This window comes from Stegodyphus dumicola, chromosome 4 (genome assembly GCF_044657685.1).
Source record: "Stegodyphus dumicola isolate Sdum_Otavi_A_Nest chromosome 4, ASM4465768v1".
Taxonomy (NCBI): Eukaryota; Metazoa; Arthropoda; class Arachnida; order Araneae; family Eresidae; genus Stegodyphus; species Stegodyphus dumicola.
The window spans coordinates 116,327,172-116,337,850 of NC_140771.1; the positions used below are offsets into that span (position 1 = coordinate 116,327,172).

A 10,679-nucleotide genomic window follows, 5' to 3' on the forward strand; every position below is an offset into this window, starting at 1 on the left:
AAATGTAAAACTGGCAACAGCAATATAATAATAATTCTAAAAATATAATTTTAAATTGCAATGACTGTGAACATTTTAGGAAATTGACATACCTTAATGCACAAAATCCAATTTAATGTTCAAAATATCTTATTCGATCAGATAGACAAAAATTCAGTTGATAGAATTGCAGCCAGATTCATTCACCAGCAGAGAATCACGCCGCCTGAGAACCAATGCTGCCTTCACGGATCACACCTAACAGGATTTGTGACTAAAATAAGTTGTTCATCTTTCCCATACTCCACATTCATCTGTAGGGGACGCTCTTGGGAGCAGCAGTGTTCCGCATCTCCGCTAGATGGCAGCAGTAGTATTATGGTCGATATAGCGAAAAACAATATTGATCGACTTGATTAAAGCAACCGTGAAGAGTTTGGCGATCTATTGCCGTCTTGGCAATTTTATGAAAAATAAAAGAGATTGTTTTCACCACTTTAAAACAACTTCTATTAAATTTGGCAGCAATTAAATTCTGTAAAATTACAAAGCAGTGACTGAGAAAAAACAGAAAACTTGAACTATGTAATTCGTCGAGATGCTTCCCCCTACATTTTTGGGCTTTATATAATACTTTTTTCAATTGTCCTGCTTATGTGCAATATAATGAATTATATAGCATAAATATTCTCATTCCAGATCTTTCCATAAAAAAATTTTGCTTGAGTCAAATTAAATTTATTATTTAAATTTTTAATTTCTTACTAAGGAAAAGGAATTTGATATTTGAAAAAGAGGAAAAAATAATAAACTATCCATCGTTCACCATAGTCAATTCCAAGAACATTCTTTCACTCTTTTCGATCTGATATATTAAAACAAAAACAGAAAGAGAGAGAAAAGAAAGGAAAACAAAATTAAGTGGTAAATTAAATTTCCTTGAAATAACAGTTCCCCATTCGTCAAAATTTGCCATCTATTGTTAATAGTTTCCATTCTCGTCTGAAATGCTGAAAACATTTTATGTAAATTTTGGTTTCTCTTTCTTTCGATTTTTGGCTTATTAGATTTCTTCATAAATGTTGCATTTTTTTAATTTCTTTATATGCGTCTATGTGTTTATACATATATACATGCATAATGAATAAATACATCGTATCTAAAAAGCAGTTTAAATTTGATGTTTATCCTTTTTCAAATAATTCATTTTTACTATCCATTTTATGTTACAACAGAAGTTTTTCTAAATATTTTTATTGAATTTATTCACTTTAAAATTCGTGTTTTAACTAAATTCATTATTTTTTAGGCTTTGCTGCTGTGCACCGAATATATTTTTCCCCTTAAAAACATTAATTGCTTTTGTGCTACAGATTTTAAAAACTAACACGTCTATACTTTTGTATATTTTATTTCATATTTTTCAGATCAAATTTTCATTTATTTTATTTACTGTTTCATATGTTGAACTTCCTATGTTTTACATGTTTATGGCGTCGATCAACTCATACTGTAAATTTTTAAGCTTTATTGCTATTGATGATTTACTGTATTATTTTTTTAATCCGGCCTGTATGTTTTCAGAATCTGCATAGTTTTCTTTTTTTCAAATACTGGATTAAAAAGTTTCCATGTGTTTTTTTCTTCGATTATTCGATTATTATTTTTGCAAGTTTTCTTTTTAGACTCAATTTATTCAGAATATTTTTTTAATTTATGTATAGTTTCGCAGTCGTTTTGAATTTATCTATGTGTTTGATGCTGTAATTTTGCAATTTTTTGTACTGCTTACTTCAGCATATAGGGTTTGGACTAATAAAGATACATATTACTTTGATTGAGCCCACTGATGACGATGCAGATTTCATTTTTGGTTTTTGTATACTTTGCCTTTCTATTTCATGCAGTTTTCCACTGTGCTTCTAATTTATTCTGAATTCAATATGCGATGAATTTTAAATGTATTTTTTTATTTTTTGAATTATATATATATATGTTTCGTTGTTTTATTTTCTTTATTTAAATTAAAAGCAAAAGCATGCTAAGAAATTTAGCAGTACGGTAAAGAATGATTTTGTATCTTGAACAAGAAAAAATCTCTTCAAGATTCCTTAGAAATGCATTACTGTGTAGCTCTCTGAATTACAGCAGATCTAAGAATAGAGTTGCATGATTTTGAGAGCTTCGTATGTAATAAATATATCTCTCGTATGAACCATTATGTATCTCGTATGGACCATTATGTATCCTTCTGATTAGGTGTGTAATGCTACCATTAACACACCTAATCAGAAGATCCGTGATTTAACTGCAGGTAAGGGCAGAATTGGTTTTGCATTTTCTCATGCTGAGGAGTCTTATATTACCACCATTTACCAGATTACCTCTCTTTTTGAAAGAAGAACATAACTCGATATAAAATATCCTCCCACAGAATTTATATGCAGATTAAGGAGAAATTATTAAGCCTTGTAGCCTTGTAGAAAAATTAGCCTTTTAGAAAATTATTTAGATAATAACCTCCGCAACTAAAACTATATAAAACTCCTACGCTCGTTGTAGAACGTACAATAAAACTCTAACTATTTACAGTTAGTCATCATCCTAACTCAAAACAATCATCCAGACTGTCGTTGCGTCGAATGGTAATTCTGCTGCTAGACAAATGATTTAATCGTAAAGTAAAGCGAATTTAGCAACCAAATACTATTAACAGCTTCTGAGTATCAAAATTAAATTAGCCGCAAATTGCAAAAATGACCAATCAATGCATCCAGTGTATTTTCTTCTCTTACGTTTCTATTAATCTGCATCTTTCAGATAGATAGGCGGTTGTATTAAAGTTAGAGAAATTAGTAAGAAAGCAATTTATTAACGATTTGTTAAAAATTTATACAACCTTAACGTAGCATTTGAACAATAAACTAACCATTTATTTATCTGACGTTACATATTATTAATAATTGTACCTAATTATCTATTAACTGTTATTTAAACTCATTTCTCGCAAACGTTTTCTGTCTAATTAAATTAAATCTTTACTTTTACCTGAAAGCAAAAGCTCATTTTCTTTTACAAACCGCAGTTCAGGTCACGCTTCATATCTGTTTAGGACAGCGAATATCTGCATAAAAATTCCGAATCACGTTTACATTTACTCACATTGAAAGAAGAACAAATCATTCCATAAAAATTCCAAATGTTCGAAAGCTGCGATATAATATTAAGACTACTCATTTCATTTTTTGAGAGAAAAAGGAGTTAAACACGATTTCATTTTCATTCAGCTGGAAAGTATTCCTTTACTTTATGTATTACGCAAAACTGAATTTCGAAAACACATTCGCAGTTTACTGCTAAGAACTAAACTTTTCCACTTACAGCTTTCCTCTCCTAGTTACTGTCTTTAAATTTCAACAGTTTACGGGAGGAATTTAAAGTCTAAAGTTGCAATTTTCTGAAATAAGAGTGATAAAAACAAAATTTTAAAAAGAAGAACGCTCCAAAAATCTTTTTTCTCTCTGTGGAAATATTATTTCGCAATCGTACCAGGTATATAATAAGTCGTCCTGCTCAAAAATAACTGTTAAGCAGTTGCTTTGGACAAGAAAATATTAAATATGTCAAATTTGCAGGGAACTTAGCTGTTATTAAATCAGATCTACACATTTAACGTGTTCTTGTGGTAATACGAACTGAGAATATCATTGAATGAAAACTGTGCTTAGTTGTGACAAAACGTTCTCATTGAATATGCAGATGGATAATCTTACTATTTGTATAATATGAGGACTGATTAAAACATGAAATCGAGGCCATCTTGACAGAGGTCCGGTGAAAGCTTGGAGTGCTTTTGTTTTAATGATAGTATTAATACATTGAAAATTACTGTAAAGAAATATTAGGAAATAATAAAGTATATCTCTTAAAAGAAAAATCTAAAATTATACAGATTGATTTGGAATTTTTTTAATAGAACAGTATTTTTCCTCATTCTGCTTCTGTTACTGAAAATGGTTTCAATAACGCGTTGTTTGTATTGTGATAGTGGCTTCACTAGCCAATATGTTATGTTGAAATTCTGGCTTCAGGGTTATTTCTAAATGTTGTGGATTTCTTGATAGGAAATGTCGAGAAAATATGGGTTAAGTGGCAGGCTTCATTAAAAGTTAGACAATTAGAATGTGAATAAAGGATCCTTTCGATTATGTGTATGTTGCTGAGACAAGACGCATGTTTTCTCTTCCCTTAATGGGAAGCGAGCCGCAGGACCTGCTTATGGAATGAACGTGCGCTTACGTGTGAAATTTTATGAAAATCTTTCGTTGTAGGAGGTAAATGCAGAAGCTGTGTAAAGAAAAGCTTGACTTGGAGCATTGGCGCCACTTATTGTTTATTTGTTCCTTGAACTATGAGGCAAACAGAAGAATTATTTTCGTGAGAGAAATTTTGTCGGGGCATGATGTTTCTCGGATGGCGAAAGAGAAGAAGAAAACATCCTACTTGTCTCTCTTGGCAGAACTGTAGAAAATACATGCGGCACCTAAGTTTGATTGATGCGAAGATGCAACTGTTCAGAAAAGGATATTGATTTTCTTTGACCAATTAAATGAGGCGTGGTTGCGCCAGAAGATGCTGTTTAATGAAAAATTATGTCTACAGTTATGTCTACAGTTAATTCTTTCGCATTGATGGAGGCCAAAATCGGTTCCTCTGAAACAACTGAAACGCCCGTGTATATAGCAATTTCTGTTGGAATGGATTTCCTGCTTCTCTGCCGAAAAGCATGCTACAGCATTAACAAAAACCTACTTAAATGAAGTGATTTTTTTCACTCTTTGAGATCTCTGTGGTGTGCAGTTTCTGCTTAAAACAGAGTTGCATTTGCGAGCATTAGTAGCTAAATTTTGACTCTAAACAAACTGTATTCAAATAAAAAGTGCTGTTTTAGTCGTTTCAAAAGAATGATCGGCATGTCATGGAAAGCACCGCGTAGATAACGGACACAGGTGTTCGGGCGATCTTCCGATGTCTGAATGCTCGGCAGGCGACTTCACTGTGAAAGAGTTAAACAGAAAAGTTTCTGCTGCAGATTTTTTTTTTGGGGGGGGGGGGCTGTTGTTTTATTTTAGGCTTTCAGGTTCCGTTTTCTTTGAGCTAGTAAAAGGAAATGATTCTTTCAGCAGAAATTGGGTTGATAACTAGTAGAGCGGTGCGAAAATGGAAGAAAGAGAGGATAGAATACGGTGATGACGCTAGAGCATGTGCATGATAAAAAAAAGGAGAAATTACCGAAGACGTGTCAGCCTCGTAGAAAAAGCGGTAATAATAATTTAGAGTTAACGAAATAGAAGAACTTGAACGAAAACTCTCCTGAGAAGTAAATACGATACTCTGGATGAGGTTTTTGTCTCGACGTGTGTATCCCAAAATATCTAATTTTTGACTGCAAAACTGATGATCAACCGAAGCTCTATCTTCGGGATTATTCTCTTATGAGCAAAGGAAGTAACAAATGTGCATGAGCATCGAAATTCCTGGTTTAGAAATTTTGAATGTTTTCTTCTGACAACGACTATTGCTGGGCGATATTCCGGGCGTAGAGTTCCTGTTTCCGAAGTATTCTGAAGAGACTGTTACGGATTCCTAAAATATAGCCTTCTTGCTCCGACTGATGATGTGCAACTATCCCGGCGTTGTGTTTTTGTTTTCCGACCTATTATAAAGACAATGCTCTGAACTGATGTTTAACGTATTGGAGATGAACAGCTACCCTCTACAAATAATAAAGACCAGTAATAAAAAACTAAAACTGACTGTTTGGAACTGGTTACATTAATACATGGCAGCCTGACTTTCCGTGTGTTATTCTTCAGCATCTCATAAGGTTGTTGTAGTTTCCGGATTCCCGAAGACTATTCACATAAATACCCCCTTCACCTCCTATTAGTGGTACACTTGATTATGTAAGTCCAAATTTTTGAATGTAAGTATGTATTTAAGGGTTTTAGTCCTAGATTAGGTTATAGTAATGATTATGTAAAACTAAGTGTTAAAATGTAAATATTTATTCAAGAGTTCTGAGACTAGGATAAAGTTTTATTTGTATGTTTATGGTGATTTTAATATGTTTATGTGATACTTAGGAACTTGCATTAAAAAATGAATACTTTTGGAGACAAAAATTATAAGTTTAAAAAAGATTATGCTTTCTATCCATAACAGTACAGTTAAAGAATTCTAAATTGAGTTATATTAAACGAATCTTAGGTTTATTATTTGTCTTGTATTTGGTTGTGTTGATGTTTATTTGGTGAAAAGATCACAAACTGGTATTATATAAAGTTTTGGTACTTAAATTTTGCACCTGTTTTCCCCTACACAATAGATGCTAGTAGTAAAGCTCGGTGAAATACTTAAAAATTTATTGTCACAAATTAATTTTTTAAATTCACATCGATTGCATACTTCATAGAATGCTTGATTTAATGCATCTAAAAGTATATGGAAAATTATTAAAATCTTTAAACTTTATTTTGCATATTTTTTACTTGGGTAATATATATTGCTGCGTTTTTCTTTTCTGACACCAGTTGTTACGTTATTTTCTTCCTTCACGTTCGTACGGGGTTCGTAGATTTGGAGTTAATAACGACGACACTTGATGAAGTATCGAAACACACTTTATTTAGACAATATTAATCAGGACAAAGTCACATTTTACAGTCGTCGAAGATCTACTATACCCTCGCTGAAACACTCATCGACACAGCCTTCAAGCTATCAGGCTATCACGGTGAAGACAGCTTCACTGCAAAGCACTCGAGTACAGCTCCCAACTCTGCTCGCTCGTTCTCGGAACTCCACGTACTCTCGAGACTCTCCACACTACAACTCGCGATGCACTCGATGACACACAGAGCACAGCTCTCGACTCTTCGGTTCGGTCGTTCCCGGAGCTCAACACGCTCTCTCAACGATGCACTAACCTCGATATACGAAGAGACTCTTTCGATGCACACGACGACCCAATCGGCACTCGCTGCCCGGCTGTCAACTCGATCAACGACTGACTCGCTAGACCAGACACCCATTTGATACTCTAGACGAGGCACTCTCTGACTCCCTGAGGACCAGCAGGGTTTATATAGCTTTCGGCTTGTGTTCGAGAACATTCTGGGCTAAACCGGTAAGAATTCGTTCCAGAAGGTTCTCCATCCGTCCATGGCATATCGCCAAATCATAAATACATATCATAAATTAAGGAAAAATCACAAAAATCACGATTACTGAAAAAGTTACATGTAGAATTTTATGAAACTTACCCACAATATAAAACATATAGTAAGGTATCAAATAACATAAAAAATAAATTACCAGACAATTATGGTAGTATAGACATTAGCGCATGTATACAATGAACAAATCAAAGGTGTCAGTTTGCTATAGGAAAAGTACCTTCAATATGGAATATGGTCGCCTCTAGAAGCAATACAGCGATGCGTGATGCTTTCAATTATGCGGTCTATCAGTTCCATAAGAAGCGAGAGCCATTGCTCTTGCAAAGCAGTTGGAAGCGCGGCAAGGGTCTGAGCTAGACGTCTCTCTAAAGCATCCCAAACGTGTTCGATAGGATTCAAGTCCGGGGATCGAGCTGGCCACTCCATGAGCATAATTGTTTCCTGTTGAAGATAATCATATACTATGCGAGCCCTGTGTGGTCTTGCGTTATCGTCCTGTGACAGGAAAACATCACCTATTAACCGGCACATGGGCGCATGTAAGCATCAAGGATGTCATCTCCATAAACCGGAGCATTCACGGTTTCCGTTGGAAAGACATGGAGGTCTCTGCGTCCACCCAAAGAGATGCCACCCCAAACACAGTCAATGCCTCTTCCTTATGCATCTCTTTAACGGATGTTTGACAGATGATAATAGGTTCCAGGTTCTCTCCATATCAAATAACGCCTACTATCGCTTTCTAGACTAAACCTGAACTCGTCTGTAAAGAGAACAGGGCTCCACTGATTAGGCGACCAGTGGACATGTTGTCGTGCCTACTGCAAACGGTCCCTCCTATGGTATGACGTGAGCGGCACACAAATGGCCGGTCGTCTCGCATACAGACCACCTTCGTGAAGCCTTCTATGCACAGTTGACGTTGACACCAACCTTCCGGTGGCTGCAGGAGAGGAGGATCTAAGAAGAGTCGGAGTAGCGGTTCTATTCCTGCGTACACATAATGTCAAATACCGGTCATCGGCGCTCGTCGTAGCAGTTGGCCGTCCTTGGTTTAACCTCCTAGATGCTGAATCTGTGGTTTGAAATCGCCTCCAAAGTCTATGAACCACAGAAGGACTCACATTTAGCCATCTGGCCACTTCTGTTTGACTTTGTCCTGTCTCTAGTCTCCCATTTTTGCAGGCAAATGATGCCTGGAGGTCATTGTTACGAATTGGCTATCTCACATATCTGATGTCACTATCACAGTAAAATATGTGGGCTTGCTCTAAAACATGGACTTTTATTCTCCTCGCAGATGACGTATTCCAAGTGCAGCGCCACTAATTTGCATATTGGAGTTTTACTCAGCTACTCTTACTTGGCAACATATTCAAATTTTACACGGTTTGGCTTATTTTTGAGGGAGTTATCTCTATTTTTGTGATTTTTCCTTAATGTATGATAACCAGTGAATATAACTGATTGAAGAAAAACAAGTAGTAGTGAGAATGGGCTTGGTTTTTAGTACTTTTCCTTACATGTAGCATGAATACGAGCTAGTTTCTTTTCGAATGACATTTTCACTTTGTGAGGTTTATCCTGCGTTTTCTAATAGTTAATTTTTAGTTAAAATTACTTTCCTGTCCATTCTTAATTTCAGCCTACAACTTCCTGCCAGAACGTATTTTCAGAATCGCGGTCAAATCCAAATGAGGAGGAGAAGTATTTAACTTTGAACTTCAGCGCGCATTCGCCCTTTAGGCTACTCTCTCTCTTAAGCTATTATTACGCTCGGACGTACTTTAGACCCTTGATAGCTTCGCTTTTAGTTAGCGTTAAAGAGCCAACTCTATTAGAATCTTAATAGCTACGGCTGTATCCTTTTAGTTTAGTTAAGTTTTACTTCTTAGCATTCCTAAGTTCAAGCCCAAGGGGAGGCTTTGTTGTAAACTCCAAGAAGGAGTCGTCTGTTAAATTTATTTTGAATAATAAAGCGTATTTATCCCTTCTTGAGTTCTGCTCTCTGTTCACTGAACTAAACGATTATTTGCTTACCAGTCCTTAAGGTTCCTCAATTTCAGCTTTAACTTGAAGGAAGGAATTTTACAATTTCACAGAATATCAAAAGTTCCCAAAAATATGTAACACTTATACTCCAGGATGGGAACTGTGGAACGATACCCGCAATGAGCTGGTGGGAGCTGCAATAAGATGCAGTCACAAAACTTCAGACAAGTCTCGTAACGTTTCGCAACAATAGAAAGGAATGTGAGCCAGCAGCTAGCCGCTATCTGACTTTCTTCGTATCCTCGAAAGAAGCAAACAGCATTGCTAAGTTCGAGTATAATAATATATCTTGAAATTCGTTATTCAGTTCCAAGAATTAAAGGCACAACGCGATAACGGCAAAAAATACAGAAAAAGAATGCTCAAATCTTTCAACAGAACAGAAAAGACATACGCATAAAGAATAATTATATGTACTGTATGTAATATTTGCTCTGTTTGGCCTAGAGATATCTTTAAAAACTTCCTACAAAGCTGTCGAGTTATATTGAATGTCGAGGTATCAGGAGTCAAGTTTACTGAACTCTACTGTATATAGTTAAAATAAAACTATACCAATTAGCATTGATTAATAATTTGAATTCCTTTAACTCTAATGAACTACGTACATAGAGTATCAATCTAATATTAAAATTTAATGTCACTTCTCATAAACTCATTTGAATTTGTCTTGTAATTATTAGATAGCATTTTTATTTTAAGCCTGCGTTTTATGGAAAAAAGAAATAGTTTTAAGTTGAACAACAGTATTATGAATAAAATAACTCTATAGAAGTGTTTATTTTATAATCGAAAACTTCAACTTTATTTTCCTTGTGAATTCTGAAAATCAGCAGTATGTCGATTTTTATTTTTTGTCTGAGTTCTGATTTGCAGAATAAGAAGCATTTCGCACAAGTAAATAGGGCATCTTCTGTAGAATAGGATAGACCACTTTATTTGTCACATCTTATACATATGTATCGAAACTCTATACTTAAATTTCATATGTATGTATACATCTAAACTTCAGTCGGATATTTAAGTTTTAGAATGCAATTTTAACTGTTTGATCTTATTTCCATCTGTCCTTCCGGTTCTCATTTTCTCCGACAACTGCTATTTTTTATTATTATACGAGAAGCTGCACATGATTATGAATATGGCAATTATCTGTCTAGTTGCTCAACTACTTGGACAATCTTTCAAAGGGAAATATGATTCGCATTCACGTTACAAAAAGTACTAATGAAGCTTTAGTTTAGCGGTTACAAAACTTCTAACGAAGTCTTAGTTAGAGGTGTCAGACAGTCAAAGAAAGACGCTGAGTTTGAATGGATTAATATTTAATTTATTACAAATAAGTAAGTGATGACTTACGAGAAATGCTTTCATAGAAGACTTTCTAAGGGTGATATGATTTGCATT

General features: G+C 34.8%; 1 protein-coding gene across 2 annotated transcripts in view; it reads right to left on the minus strand.

Moving 5' to 3' along the window:
• LOC118201690 (follistatin-related protein 5-like) overlaps positions 1 to 301 on the minus strand; it is a 747,967-nt gene extending 747,666 nt beyond the window's left edge. For both annotated transcript variants that reach the window (XM_085815355.1, XM_085815354.1), the window contains exon 1: positions 93 to 301. The gene's annotated coding sequence lies outside the window, so the exon portion shown is untranslated. The remainder of the gene's footprint in view (positions 1 to 92) is intronic.
• Positions 302 to 10,679: the final 10,378 nt, after the last annotated feature.